The sequence below is a fragment of the Callithrix jacchus genome, chromosome 1, assembly GCF_049354715.1.
Source record: "Callithrix jacchus isolate 240 chromosome 1, calJac240_pri, whole genome shotgun sequence".
NCBI lineage: Eukaryota > Metazoa > Chordata > Mammalia > Primates > Cebidae > Callithrix > Callithrix jacchus.
In genome coordinates this window covers 162,839,928-162,855,944 of record NC_133502.1, presented here as the reverse complement: position 1 = coordinate 162,855,944, position 16,017 = coordinate 162,839,928, and the positions used below count along the sequence as shown (strand labels likewise).

Below are 16,017 nucleotides of genomic sequence, written 5' to 3'. Positions count from 1 at the left end.
AGAATGAACCTTGACCCAAGACAGCCACTGTGGTGATTGTGGTGGGCCACAACTCTACTCTGTATGTGGTTATGCTTGGGAAACCAATCCAACTTTTTCTCAGGGAACACAGAAGGAAGAAACTAAAGTAGGAAAAAGGAAAGAGCAACAAATGAGCTGGCTCTGGGGAATGGTGGCATCCTGGGGGAGGCTAGTGTCCTCCTGAGTCCTGACTATGCCACCCCACTGATGTGCTTCCCTGAGGGTGCCAATGCATCAACCTGATCACAGCTACCATTACAATCTTAAAAGACCCAACTCATGGAGGCTTTAGGGTCAGACAGAACTGAGTTCAGATCAGTCTTGTGTGGTCTTCAATAAATGGCTTTCAGCCTCTGAGCCTCAATTTCCTCAGTTCTGAATGGGAGAACACTGATGATCTCACATGTGCTTATGAGGATTAAATAAAGCAATGTTAGGTTGGGCACATGGGCTCATTCCTGTAATCCCAGCACTTTGGGAGGCTAAGGTGGGCAGATCACAAGGTCAGGAGTTCAAGACCAGCCTGGCCAACATGGTAAAACCCTGTCTCTACTAAAAATACAAAAATTAGCTGGGTGTGGTGGCATGTGCCTGTAATCCCAGCTACTCTGGAGCCTGAGGCAGGAGAATCGATTGAATCAGGTAGTCAGAGGTTGTAGTGAGAGTCACGAAACTACACTCCAGCCTGGTGACAGAGCGAGACTCCATCTAAATAAATAAATAAAGCAATGCATGCTAAGCAACCTGATGCATAGTTTGTTGTCAATAAATGTAGCTCTGCCCTTACCTGAGCTATTCTACAGATACTAGCATCAACAAATAGTTCCTGTCTTTTGGTCGCCATGGTGACCTTAGACAAGCTATAAATTTTCCCTAATGAAGCTGCGATATTTTCACTTTTCATGCTGTGCCTGTCTGTGTCTCGGATAGATTAAAAACTCTCAAAGGAGTCACTTTTAGAATGTGTAGTCTGATCATTTATAATCCACATCACCCACTTTGATATAGGCAAAAACAATCAAAGAGGAAAAGCAGAAAATGTTCAACTCAGTCTTCCCTGAGCACAAACTTGCTCTGCGTTTTTGGTGGTTTAGGAAACAACTGGAGGGTGGGACAGACAATGATCGGAATTGTTGGTTGACTTTGGAAGGAAGCATTTGACCAGTTGGTGTCATTCAAGAGGCGACTACTGATCGGCCACAGTGGCTCATGCCTGTAATCCCAGCTCTTTGGGAGGCTGAGGTGGGAGGATTGCTTGAGCCCAGGAGTTCAAGACCAGTTTGGACAACATAGGGAGCATCTTGTCTCTACAAAGTAAAAATAAATATATTAAAAACTAGCCAATGGTGGTGGTGTGTGCCTGTAGTCCCAGCAACTTGGGAGGCTGAGATAGGAGGATTGCTTGGGCCCAGGAGGTTGAGGCTGCAGTGAGCCATGGTCATGCCTTCGCACACCAGCCTGGGTGACAGAGTAAAACTCTGATTTAAAAAAAAAAAAAAAAAAAGAGGCTACAAAGCAAGCTCTTCTTGTGTGCTCTTCACGTTATTTTCCCTTTGGGTAATTCATTTTGATTCAAAACAGCAAGCACACCTGTGTACCTCATTGTACCAGGTCTGGAGCTAGGCATGAGGGTCTCAGATATGGATCTAGCCCAGAATCTGCCTCAGGGAGCTCATGGTCAGCAACACTACTTTCTTTCTTTGTAAGATGAAGGTGTTGGAGTGTAAGATTTTTAAATCCCTTCTCACCTCGAGTTTCTATCATTTGTGTGAATGTGAGTTCAATTCTCAGAGGAAGCCTATGAAGAAAGGCTTTACTTAAAGATAAGCGTGAGAGACCTTTGAGATGTAATGGATTCTTGCACATATAAAAATGCTCACCTGGCATCTCTCTTTCCATAAGTTAAAAAAGAAAAACCTGTCACATAACAGGGATCCCGGCATGTAAATAATTGTGTCCACCACTGTGGTTCAAAGTGTCTGGGTCAGACATCTGTAGTCTGTTCTGCTTTAGAGTTTGTTTTGAAAATGCAAATTTGTTCCAGTGCAATTGATATATTGAAGAACAATTTGAGCATAATGCAAATTTTGCATTTGTTTCTGTGTGATTTCATCCGCAGGACAGCAGGTGAAAGCAGAAAACTGCTTCCAGCTGAGCTGAGCCGTACAGCGTCAAGTGAGAAGCAAACCTGGACCAAGGTAAGAAAACTTTTATTTTAGGATTTTTCACAGAGGGCTGTGGACTATGGCAAAAGAAAGAACACTTTAACCACGAGATCTGTAAGCATCTCCAGGGTTAGGCAAAACCAGTTTTTCTTTTATGGAGAGAAGTAAACAAGGCTAGAAGGAACCAGTGTGAACGCTAAGATAAAAGCCTTTTGTGATCAAATAGAGCAGATCACAGAATGTCGGCCTGCTCCCAGGAGGATCTCTCATAGGGAGGGGCTGTCTGTGGCTGAGGTTGAGGGTGGGCCAAGGCGCAGGGGCCTCAGGGAAGGAGAGAAGCTTAACCTGTTTGGTTAACAAGGATTTTGGTTTTGATTGATAGATCAGCGGGGCAAAGCAGTTCAGCTATGTGTTTTTTTTTTTTAATTTTTTTTTCAGCTATGCATTTTACAAGGCTTTTGAGAAAAGCCATTTAGAGGATCTGTGTCCGGCCTTGTCACAGATTAACAACGGACCTTCCATGAGGCGTGTTTAAGTCACATGTGAAGTGTCACTGTAGTAAGCTGTTTCCAGAACACAGAATAGTCACGGTATTTCTTTACCTATTGCTGTCTTCCAGGATCATAGGACTCTAGTAAAATTCAATAGCATCAATAGGAATGCTGAATAGGAATTCAACAGAACATATAAATACATACACTTCAAACACCTACCAACTGCCTCAGTTCTCCAAGTGTGTTATGAGCCACACCTACCTCCAAATGGTGTTACAGCTGATGTCCTGATTTCAGATGACACTGCACAACTCCAGGGGAAAATGGTTACATGGCATCTTCTATGGTGTGTATTTCTATCAGAGGCATTGGAACCAGAGCGACTCCATCTTGGATAAAATGAGGTTGAGACCTACTGGGCTGCATTTCCAGGAGGTTAGGTATTCTTAGTCACACGATGACATAGGAGGTTGGCACAGCTCACAAAGACCTTGCTAATGACACAGCATGAGGTAAGGAAGCTGGCCAAATCTCACCAAAACCAAAATGGCCAGGAAAGTGACCTCTGGCTGTCTTCACTCCTCATCATACACTTATTATAATACATTAGCATGCTAAGAGACAATCCCACCAGTGCCACGACAGTTTACAAATGCCATGGCAACATCAGGAAGTTCATCTATGTGATCTAAAAAGGGGAGGAATCCTCAGTTCTGGGAATTTCCCACCTGTTTCCCAGAAAACTCATGAATAACCCACCCCTTGTTTAGCATATACTTAGAAAATAACTGTAAAAACAGCCAACCTGCAGCCCTTGGGGCTGCTCTGCTTGGAGTAGCCATTGTTTTGTTTCTTTACTTCTCTAATAAACTTCCTTTTACTTTACTATATGAACTCACCTCAAATTCTTTTTTTTTCTCTTTTTTTTTGAGACAGAGTCTCTCTCTGTTGCCAGGTGCCAGGCTGGAGTGCAGTGGCACAATCTCGGCTCACTGCAACCTCCGCCTCCCGGGTTCAAGCAATTCTCCTGCCTCAGCCTCCCAAGCAGCTGGGACTACAGGAGTGCGCCATCATGCCCAGCTAATTTTTGTATTTTTAGTAGAGACGGGACTTCACCATGTTGGCCAGGATGGTCTTGATCTCCTGACCTCGTGATCCTCCCACCTCGGTCTCCCAAAGTGCTGGGATTACAGGTGTGAGCCACCGCGCCGGCCACCTCAAATTCTTTTTTTTTTTTTTTTTTTTTTTTGAGACAGAGTTTTGCTCTTGTTACCCAGGCTGGAGTGCAATGGCTCAATCTCAGCTCACCGCAACCTCCGCCTCCTGGGTTTAAGCAATTCTCCTGCCTCAGCCTCCTGAGTAGCTGGGATTACAGGCGCACGCGCCACCATGCCCAGCTCATTTTTTATATTTTTGGTAGAGATGGGGTTTCACCATGTTGACCAGGATGGTCTCAATTTCTTGACCTCATGGTCCACCCGCCTCGGCCTCCCAAAGTGCTGGGATTACAGGCGTGAGCCACCACGCACGGCCACCTCAAATTCTTGTACAAGGTCAAACAACCCTCTCTTAGGGCCTGGATTGGGACTCCTTTCTGGTAACACTTCTACCACTGCATGATATCTCACAAGCTGTCACCTGTTCCTCAACTTTAAACTTCAGGTTTTATTCAAGATAAACTGCCGTATTTATTGTAGTGTGTCTTAGTCCGTTTTGTGTTACTACAACAGAATACCACCGACTGGGTAATTTACAATGAACAGAAATTTATTTGGCTCATGCTTCTGGAGGATGGGAAGTCAAAGAGCATGGCACTGGCTTCTAGCAAGGGCCTTCATGCGGCATCATGCCATGGTGAAATGCTGAGGGGCAAAAGAGCACATGAGTGAAAAAGAGAGAGAGAAGTGAAGGATGCTGAACTCAACCTTTTTATCAGGAACCCACTCTCACAATAACTAACCCGGTCCCATGATAACAGCATCAATCTATTCATTAGGGCAGAGCCCTCACTATCTAATCACCTCTTAAAGGTCCCACCTCTCAACATTGTTGCACTGGGGATTCAGTTTCCAACACATGAAGTTTGGGGGACACATCCAAACAATAGCATGGTGTTTATGTCTTTCTTAACCATCTAACACGTTTGAGACTGTGCTACCATTTTTATTAGTTTCCTATCTTTTTTGTAATGTGTCACTGATAATGTTTTTGAGTGTGTCTTAACTCCATTTTTCCATAAGCCCTGTGATTTTTTTTTTCTTTTGAGACAGAGTCTTGTTCTACTGCCTAGGTTCGAGTGTAGTAGCATGATATCAGCTCACTGCAGCCTCCACCTCCTGGGTTCAAGAGATTCTTGTGCCTTAGCCTCCCGAGTAGCTGGGACTAAAGGTGTGCACCACAATGCCAGGTTAATTTTGGTATTTTGGGCAGAGATGGGGTTTTGCCATGTTGGCCAGGCTGGTCTTAAACTGCTGAGCTCAGCTGATCCACCTGCCTCAGCCTCCCAAAGTGCTGGGATGACAGGGTATGAGCCACCACACCAAACCTGCCCTATGATTTTTAATCACACAATTTTACATAGCACAGTGATTTTCAGGAACACGTACGTCATTTTACAGTGAAACTGACTGTATTTGCAGCACAGTCAATTCTTGGGAGAGGAAGCAGCCCAGGGCAATGACACTGCACAACTCCAGGGGACAATGGCTACATGGCATCTTCTATGGTGTGTATTCTGTGGAGTGTGCCCATCCGACCATGAATGTTTTGTGCCCTGCACATGGGTTCCCAGCTGAGATGTAGACGGGGCTGAGATCCCATGCTTACTCTCTGCCTGCCGAAGCCATCACATTCTCTGTCCACCCAGAGGGAGCTCCTGTTACTAACTCATAACACACAAACGAGGAGAAAAAGGATTTTAGCTGCATTTGGAATTGCAGTGAAATAATTGAACAAACAAAATTGTATCTTAAATGTCAAAACAAGATTTTACTAACGGCTTAAAACAGTGCTTCCAAATCTCAAAGAAAAGATGACATTTGTTGACCGCTCATGGGCCAAGGCAACTGGCCAAGGGCTCTGACAGCCCCAGGCCCCACCCAGGCTACTCTGAGAGTTAAGGGATTCATTTCTCCATCTATCGCTGCACCTTCATAGTTGAGTATGCTGTGGTACCTTAATTGTATACCTTTGCAGAAAAGTGAAGGTAAATTAAGGAACCTCACCAAGATGACATCATGGGACTTACTACTCAATGGGTGGAGCAAAGTGGGGGATCGGGGGGCAGGGAAACAGAAGTATGTGTTAGTTAGTGTACCTACTGAAAGAGAGTGGTAAATTTCTATATTAAGGGGACCACACATTCTAATTTGCCCGGGACAGTCCTGGTTTATGCATCCTTTTTCATCCTCAAAAGGGTCCTAGTAACCCTGTTTATACTCCAAAAAGTTAAGACTTCTTAATCAATAATTGGTGAGACACCAATTATTATATAATCCCCATGGAATAATGTAATATAGATATGTGGTCCTTGTCTGGTCCCTGGTTTTTGACAAGGAGCTCCTAAATCCTTTGGAATTTTTTGAGTGAAAGGAGTATGTTTTGTTACTCAAAGGAGCCTTTGAGTCCTTGTCTGTCTTCAGCCATATATGAAAGTGTATGTGAATAAGGTCACTCTTGTTGGGTACCTAGATGACTTCAGGATGGGGCTGGTCATCAGAAGAATCAAACATGTGATTACAGGGATGAAACATTCAGTCCCACTGGGGAGGGGACAGGGGTGGGAGTTTGAATTCAGTCACCAGTGGCTGAATTTAATGAACCATGATTTAAATCAACATGATTTAATCAACCATGGCTATGTAATTAAATTGTCATAAAATCCCCCAAAGGAAACAGAAGGGTTTGGGAGCTTCTGAGTTGATGAGCACATTCATGCATGAGGAGGATGGTGCACCCTGACTCCACAGGGGCAGAGGCTCCTGAACTCGGGACCCTTCCAGCCTTTACCCTATGCACCTCTTCACCTAGCTGTTCACTCATTTCCTTTATAATAAACTGTAAGTGTGGTATTTCCCTGAGCTCTGTGAGTCATTCTAGCAAATTATTATACCTGAAGCAGGCATGGGCCATGGGGATTCCTGAATTTGTAGCCAAGTTGAATGAAAATGCAGGTAACCCAGAAACCCAGGACTCAGGGCTGGCATCCCAAGTGCGGGCTGTTTTGTGGGACTGAGCCCTTAAACCTATGGAGTCTGACACTATGGTTAGTCAGTGTCCGAATAGAGTTGGATCGTTGTACACCTAATTGGTGTCATGGGAATCAGAGATAGTCCTCCAGGTTTTAAGTATAATCCTCTCTAGAAGACAAATGATCTGGGGACACATCTTAGTAGCAGATGCCGGACTGAGTATGACCATTCCCCTCAATGTTACAGGTGGTGATACTGGGTCGTGGGCCCCCAACTCCTCCCTTGAAGCGTATCAGGACCACCATGTTGCCCACCTCCTCAGGTACCATTTACAGTGTATTTTATGTGAAGGTGTGGAGTTTATTTTCTTTAATTCCTAGGGAGTAAGAATTCAAGGTGACCTTTCTGGCACCCTCCCTACCTGATAACCCTCTGCCATGCCATTTCATACCTTCCCCAGCTCAAGTAGTAGATGAGAAGTTTTGCAAATCAGCTGGCTAGACAGATAATCAACAGTGGAACAAAATACCAGCATCCTTTCTTGCAGACATCCCAGTTTGGACCCTATGCCTGTCTGGGCCTTAGGGAAAAGACAAAGGGGCATCCTTGCATAACATTGTACAATGATCTGTACAACCACCAGCCAATGACCTTTAACGATTTTTGGGAAGGGTGTGGATCAATTTCATTTTTTTCTCAGGAAGACTTGTGAAAATACACGTGTCTGAGAAGGGAATACTATCAGATAGGTGACTTGATTGATGCATCTGCCACAATGGTCCTGCTGCTTAGAAACCCATCAGTCCTTTCTGCATACCGCTTACTTCTGGGACTGTTCATTTGCATCAGTGACCAATGGTTTTGGCTAAAAGTTACAAAACCCATCCAATAGTGGCTTAAATGAGACAGATCTTATTGTCTTTCCTAGAAGACTAGGAGCCAGAGGATGCAGGGCCGCTCAGAGGTGCTGATCACTGAAATCAAGAGCCCAGTCTCTTTTCTTCTTCTTCTTCCTCCTCCCCTACCCTCCTCCTCCTCCTTTTCTCCCCCTCCCCCTTCCTCCCCTCCCCTCCCCTCTTCCTCCTTCTTCTTCCTCCCCTTCTTCTTCCTCTTCTTCTTCCTCCCTTCCCCTCCTCCTCCTCCTTTTCTCTTCCTCCTCTTCCTTCTTCTTCCCCTACCCTCCTCCTTCTTTTCTCCTTCCCCTCCTCTTCCTCCTCCTCCTCCTGCTCCTCCTCCTCCTTCTTCTACCTCTTTTGTAGAGATGGGGTTTCACCAGAGCCACCTGTAATCCAGCCAAAAGCCTTTTTTTTTCTGAGGCTCTGTATTTTTTCTAGGAATTGAGGGTCCCAGACTGACTTCCCTTAGGTCTCTTTGGCCAAAACTGGGGCTGGAAACACTCAAAAAGGGGAATGGGGCCAGGCACAGTTGCTCATGCCTGTAATCCCAGCACTTTGGAAGGCTAAGGTGGGCAGATCACCTGAGGTCAGGAGTTCAAGACCAGCCTGGCCAACATGCTGAAACCCCATCTCCACTAAAAATACAAAAACTAGCCTGGCATGGTGGCAGGCACCTGTAGTCCTAGCTACTTGGGAGGCTGAGGCAGGAGGATCTTGAACCCAGGAGGCAGAGATTGCAGTGAGCCAAGATTGCACCATTGCACTCTAGCCTGGGGTACAAGAGTGAGACTGTCTCATGGAAAAAAAAAAAAAAAGGAATGGGATTGCCAGGGCTGACATCAACACACGATGACTTACTTCCAGTATTGAGGGAAGGATCTTGCCAAAACAAGCCAGGGAAGGGGTGAAGAGGTGGGTAATAGTCACCTCTCTGAGTGTCAACCGTGACCAGTCAGTTCTTCAGTGCGTCTGCACCTCCAGTGTCCGTGATCTTGTTGCAGACACCCCGGGTGGGGGCCCTTCCTCTTTCCTCTCTCCCAGGAAATACTGTACTTTTCACAAGGAGTGGATAGCACTCAATTCATGTTTCTTATTAAGTGAAGACCAAAAATTAAAAAAAAATTATGGAGGGTATGGGGAGTATAGAATTCATAAGAAACATATTTCATAGAATTATCGGACAATTAGAGCCCAGATATCAGGAATTCACTGCCAGGAGCCCATGACTGGGTGTCAGGGGGTTCCATGAACCCCTGAAATTATATGAAACATTTTGCATGAATGTGTATATAAATTTTGGGTGGGGTGTGTCCTTGGCTTACAGCACACGTTGTAAGATTCTGTAACCTCCAAAAGACTCAGAAAGCCTACCTCAAATGGCCTAGGACAACACTCTCCATTACCAGTGGGCAAGGTAGTAGCCAGCATCTTCCAGGGAATGATAAGCTAGCTGGCTGAGCACCTGACTTCCAGGACTTCTCCTAAAGCCGCAGACTCCATTGGTTCTATTTTTAAAAGGCCAGTCCAAAAAGTGTTTTTATCCTCAGTCTCCCAACACAGTCTGGAGCAGAGTGGCCAGACTAGGGAAGGAGTCTCTCATGATGACTCACCACTGTTCTCCCCTGAGTAATGGTCGTCAGGCTCTGTCACTCGCTCGTGTTGACGCTGGACTGGGAAGAGCTGACCTGAGTCAGTGGTTATATGGATACGTAAAACCCTGGGGGGCAGGACCAAAGAGAAGGAGCTGAGCTGGAGGTAGAGTCAGTGCCCACCACCCAGACCCACACCTCCCCCACCCCAAGGAAGAAAGGTCGTTTACTTATGCAGGAGCCAGGTGAGCTGCTGGATCAGTGTTAAAAATCCAAGCAGCCCCTGCATAGCCAATAGGTGAAGATGGAGAAATGGGAAATCATCTTCTAGGTGAAGATGGAGAGATGGGAAGAAGGCCCACCTCTCCCTCAATAGGCAGCTCCTTCCCACTTTTAGGATGGAGAATAGCTGCCGTTGAGTCTGGCTTGGAAGGCTAAGTTGGTTATGACCCCACCCTATATAATTCAGAGTGTGTGAGGTCAGGTGCAGTGTGGCTCATGCCTGTAATCCCAGCACTTTGGGAGGCTGAAGTGGGAGGATCTTAAACTCCTTGAGGCCAGGAGTTTAAGACCAGCCTGGGCAACATAGGGAAACCCCCTCCCCTACCCTGTCTCTACAAAAAAAATTTTTTTTAAAAATAGCTGGATATGGTAGCCTGTGCCCATAGTCCCAGCTACTTGGGAGGCTGAGGTGGGAGGGATTGCTTGAGCTTGGAGGGTTGAGGCTGTAGTGAGCTGTGATCGCACCACTGCACCCAGCCTAGGTGACAAAGCAAGACCCTGTCTCAGAAAATTAAAAATAATAATAATAATAATTAAATTAAAAAAATAAAAAAACAAAAAAGGAAAGTGTTGTGTGAGACAAGGCCTAGGACAATTTTCCAGCCCCAGGTGTGCACGCTTGTCATTAAGCCCTGGATGTGTTATGTGATCTTGGGAAATTCATTTGGTCACCCTGCTCCTCAGCTGGTTTCCTTAATGGCAAGTTATGGGGATGCACTAAGTCAGTGGTTTCACATATTTCTCCCTAACAGCCTCTGACTCCACAAAGGTAACCCTAGGCATGCCACGGAGGGGAAGGGTTCCATTGAGGAGCCCTAGAGACTAGAAGGAGAGGTGCCTTGGGGGACAAGTGAGAGGGCCCCCTGGAAGAGGAAGAAGGACACTGGCCTGCAGACAAGTCATGGGGACGATTCTGCAACATGGCTGCCCTTTAGAAGGGAAGAGCTTTGGCCAGGCTCACACCTAGAGTCCCAGCACTTTGGGAAGCTAAGGTGGGAGGATTGCTTGAGCCTAGGGGTTTGAGACCAGTCTGGGCAACATAGTGAGATCCCATCTATATTAAAAAAAAAAAAAAAGAAAGAAGTATGGAGCTTTCTAATATCAGGATTGCTTTCCCAAGACCTACGGATTCAGAGTCTTGCAGGGATAGAGACCAGAACCTGGACTTTCAGAAAGCGCTCCAGGACATTCTAAAGTAGCAGGGATTGTGTCTGTGAATAGCCACTGCACTCTAGCCTGGGCAACATAGTGAGACCTCTGTCTCAAAAAAAAAAAAAAAAAAAGAAGAAGAAGAAGAAATAAAGCAGCAGGGGCTGGAGATCTAAGATCTGGGCCCACTCAAGGTCAAGGTGCTGCTGACCACCTTTCTCAGTTGCCCCACACCCACACTGGAGATGCCCATTCCAGGAGGCAGCCTCTCCTCACAGGAAAAGAAAAACAGTGGGGTCCAGACTTCAGCAGGTCTTCCAAGGGCGGTAGGCCTACTGCTTCCAGAAGCTCTAAGCACATTCAGCTCACATACATCTGTTGCCAGAGCCACAAGTCTGTTGAGGTCCTGAGTGGAAATATCTCCATCATTTAACTGGTGACAGAGACAATACAACAGTGTACTTATGATTGCTGGAGAAAAACATTGAATGGGTTTTGAATAGCCGCACAATGGCTCACACAGCGTACACAAATTCATTATCAGACTTGGCTCCGCTCCTCTCAGGCGTGCCTCGGGCATGATTTGTTTCTGAAATTTGCATTCCTAGATGGAGGATGCTGATGCAGAAAGCAGGCATCCGAGATGGGGTTGGAAGAGAAAAAGATTCACAAGTGAGTTGGGTGGTGGTTGCTAGGAGGAGAACAATGTTGGTTGGAATATTTGAGTTATAATAACAAGGGCGCCAACTCTCAGAAGTTTAAGGAGAAAAGGAGATTTCCTCACATGGTGGAAGAGTTCAGACTGACTCTGTGTCACACGGAGTCTCTCTGCAGCTCCTGGTTCTGCTTTCCTTTGGGAGAAGTTGGCCTGGCCCTCTCAATGTGGCAACAGAGGTGGCCACCAATGGCTCCAGGCTGACGGTCCACCAGCTTGGCCACTGCAGGGAAAGAATTCTTCTTTGTCTCAGAAGAGCCAGCCAGGGTCTGAGGGTGGACTCTTAAGGGCAGGCTTGTGTCATCTGGACATCCCTGAACAGAGCCCAGTGACCAGGGCTGGAACCGAATGGTGAGGTCTGCCTCACTCAAACTGCAGAAACTGACAGGAAGGAGTGGCTTCTTCGGGAGAATTAGGATGCTGTTATAGGAAGGAGGCCAGATTCTGGGAAGGCACGCAAGAGCTCTTCCCAGCCACTGCAGCAGGAGTGAAAAGCACTTGTTCTTGTTGCTCACTTCTATTATAGATTTTTCTTTTTTTCTTTTAGAAGGAGTCTCACTGTATCACCCAGGCTGGAGTGTGGTGGCACGATCTCAGCTCACTGCAACTTCTGCCTCCCGGGTTCAAGAGATTCTCCTGATCTCAGCTCACTGCAACCTCTGCCTCCCGGGTTCAAGGGATTCTCCTGCCTCAGCCTCCTGAGTAGCTGAAATTACAGGCGCCTGCAACCATGCCCAGCTAATTTTTGTATTTTTTTTAGTAGAGATGGGGTTTCGTCATGTTGGCCAGGCTGGTCTCAAACTCCTGACCTCAAGTGATCCGCCTGCCTCAGCCTCCCAAAGCACTGGGATTACAGGCATGAGCCACTGCTCCCAGCCTATTATAGATTTTTCTAGGTGGTCGTTTCTTTATCTGCATGTCTTTTAAACTTGTAGCTTTATAGATGTGCTTAATACGTCTTAGCAGAAGGGAGTAAATAGCACAAGACTGGGATGACAGAGTCCTGAGTTTTTGTCTGGATTCATGTGTAGACTTGTGTGCAGCCTTTGAGCAAGTGTTTTCTTCTCCTTCAACCTCTCAATTGCCAGATAGTGAATATGTTAAGCTTTGTGGGCCATATGGTCTCAGTCACAAACATTTAACTCCACCGCTGCTGCCCGAGAGCAGCCAAAGACTGTACGTGAGCAAGTGGGCACTGCTGTGTTCCAATCAATAGAAACAGGCAGTTCATGGGCAAAGTAAATGATTGCTGTTGAGGTTTTAACATTTTTAAAAAATTTTTATTTGTGTTATTTTTTTTCCTGACCATGGCAAGGACTGTTAAAACTATAGTTTTCAGCTGCTACATTTCCTTCCTTCCTTCCTTCCTTCCTTCCTTCCTTCCTTCCTTCCTTCCTTCCTTCCTTCCTTCCTTCCTTCCTTCTTTCCTTCTTCCCTCCCCCGTTCCTCTCTCCCTCCCTCCCTCTCTTCCTCCCTTCTCTCTCTCTCTCTCTCTCTCTCTTCTCTGTCACCCAGGCTGGAGTGCAGTAGTACTATCACAGCTCACTGCAGCTCAATTTCCTGGGCTCAAGGGATCCTCCAACCTCAGCCTCCCAAGTAGACGGGACTACAGGCACATGCCACCACACCCAGCTAATTAAAAAATTTTTTTTTGAGAATAGGGTCTCACCATATTGCCTAGTCCGGTCTTGAGCTTCTGGACTCAAGCAATCCTCCCACTTCATCCTCCCAAAGTGCTGGAATTATAGGCATGAGGTGCTGTGCCCAGCAGCTGCTAAATTTTCAAGTAGCCTGTCACATAGCAATAGTTAAAGGGAACAGTCATCCAGTAGAGGTGGCCAACTATATAGCTAGGCAGCCACATTTGAGCCTCCACTGGTTTTTGCTTAAAAAAAAAAATCAGTCAGGGGAGTGATAATTCTTCACGTCGACTTCATCACAGGGCTGCTTGGGCTTCCCCACAGTATGGTAGCTGTGTTCTAAGAGTAAATTTTCCAAGAGATGAGAAATGGAAGATGTCAGTGTCTCAAGGCCAGGGTTCAGAAACTGGCACAGTGTCACCATACACTACTGGTAATCTACCAACTGCCCCAGATGAGTTCCCAGCTGACAGCCAGCCCCAGCTTGCCAAACACAGGAGTGAGCCATCTTGGAAGTGGATCCTTCTGTCCCAGTTGAGCTTCCCCAGCTGATGCTGCCTGGAGTGCAGCATCATGCCTTGAATCTGGGAGCTGACCCTAAAAGCCTGGGTAATGTTTCAGCTCAAGGGAGGGTATTTTGAATAAAGTATTCAGAAGTAAAGCTGGAAAAGAAAGTGGACTAAATTGCAGATTGGCGATTTTGCAGTTGCAGAGCCCACCTAGATTCAAGTTTTCACATTCCTCCTGTAGGTGGGGATTGTGTCTCTTCTACTTAAATCGTGAACTCAAAGGCCTCTGCCAGTTCAGATATCCTGTGGTCTGAAGACTCAACAGTCTGGTCTTGGATACCAGCAGCTTCTTGCTAATTCCTTAAGCTAACTCTGTAAAAGAACGTCACCCTAAACCACACCTTGATCTCTGAGGTCCTTTACCTCTGTAATGTCCCTGCAATTCATGCCTCCCCTGATTTCTCAACTGCCACCACTCAGGGCAGCCTGAGAAATGCAATGTCTCTTCACTAGTGGCTTGGTTTCCAGTCTATGTAAATATAACTCTGAAGTTATTCTCCTAGAATGCTTTTCTCCCTAGTGCTTCCTACGTCAATATTGTCACTGACTCTCCACTATCTGGGGAACAAAACCCAAGATGGGGCTTCACTTCTTTTTCTAGCCTTATTTCTGAAAACTTTATTCAAAATGCCTTCCTTTGAGCTGAAAAGTCACATCCTTTGCCCCAAATTTCTCATTCTCTCTCCCATTTTTCTTACGACTGAAACTTCACTCAGCCTTTTAGGGCCAGTTCCTGAAAACCCCTTGAAGCTCTTCCTAATTCTTAGACTCTAGTTGTATAGTTACTCTTATGTGGTGTCAGGCTTAGGCCAGCTTTTTATCTTGTGTTTTGTGATTTTCTTATCCCTGCACCAAAAAACCAAATACAGGAACTGTACCTCATTCTTCTCTGTGGCTTTGTATACAGAGGGTTCTTGGTGAGAGCCTGGTGAATTGAAGTCAGCAGATATATGGGCCTCGGCTTCCTTGCCACCCCTCTTTCCTGCCTTTCCAGGATAGGCAAATCCCAGGAATCAGGGCTGCAGTGTCCCTGGCTGGCCAAAGCTGAGATGGGAGGCTGTGGCAATGAACCCTTCTCTTGTGCCTTTGAATGTGACTCCAGGATATCAGCAACAGGAGCTGATCTTTCCAGGAAGGGCTTATGCATGCCGAGGCCCAATGCCATCCTGTCCCAGCACCCTCCCAGAGAAGATTGAGTAGCCTGCCCTGTTGGAAACCAAGTTTCCTTCCTGTCTTGTTCATTTACCCAGCTTACTGGATTCTTGCTTTTAGTCTATGCCTTTGCACGTATACCTAACTCTGAGCAGGTCTCTTCTGAACCCAGAAGCCCCAGTAGCAGTCCATGGTTCTCAGGTTGACATTCAGTTTCATTATGCTGACAACCAGGGACCTTGATGATCTGGTTCCAGCCTGTGTGTCCAACTTCATTACTGTCAAATCTCTCCCCTTGAATGAGCCTCTCCCAACCCTCTATATCATGTACTTTAGTCACTGAACTATTTGGAATCTTCAAAAAGACTTGGCCTCTTCGATGCCTTGGGATCTTCCCTCTTCCTACACTCTTTCGTGTTCCCAGGATGCCCTCCTTGCTCTGTCTAAACCTTTCCTCATTCCCTTCTCCTCTCTGAACTAGGTCAGGATGCCCTTATTCTACTCCTACAGCCCCCAGTACTTCCCTTGACTATAACAATTACACTGTGTTGATAGCACTGGTTTTTATGACTATTCTTCACTATCCTCACTGGACTGTGATCTCTTAGAGGGTAGTGACTTGAGCTTTTTTCCTCTCCTACCGCCAATGCCTGGCACAGAACCTGGCATATGGTTGGCATTCAGTACATGTATATTGGATAGGACAAATGGTTACTCATTGTTTTTTAGGCAATTCTTAAAAACAGAATAATAAACCTTAAAAGTGATGTAATATACTGGATAAAACAAACAAAAAACCTCAAACAGTTGTTGTATACGTGATCAAGAGTTAATGCATCAGCTGGGTGCGGTGGTTCATGCCTGTAATCCCAGCACTTTGGGAAGCCAAGGCAGGAGGATCACCTGAGGTCAGAAGTTTGAGACCAGCCTGGCCAACATGGTGAAACCCCATCTCTACTAAAAATACAAAAATTAGCCAAGCATGGTGGCATGTGCCTGTAGTCCCAGCTACTCTGGAGGCTGAGGCAGGAGAATTGCTTGAACTGGAGAGGCAGAGTTTGCAGTGAGCCAAGATTGTGCTACTGCACTCCAGCCTGGCCTACAGACTGAGACTCTATCTCAAAGGAAAAAAAAAAAAGGATTAATGCATCTATG

The 16,017-nt window shown here is 46.0% G+C and overlaps 1 long non-coding RNA gene across 2 annotated transcripts in view; it reads left to right on the top strand.

The window, feature by feature from the left end:
• Window positions 1–16,017, top strand: part of LOC144582746 (uncharacterized) — a 56,013-nt gene that overhangs the window by 11,170 nt on the left and 28,826 nt on the right. For both annotated transcript variants that reach the window (XR_013536138.1, XR_013536139.1), the window contains exons 2-3: window positions 2,141–2,219; window positions 7,117–7,192. This is a non-coding gene — a long non-coding RNA (uncharacterized LOC144582746). The remainder of the gene's footprint in view (window positions 1–2,140; window positions 2,220–7,116; window positions 7,193–16,017) is intronic.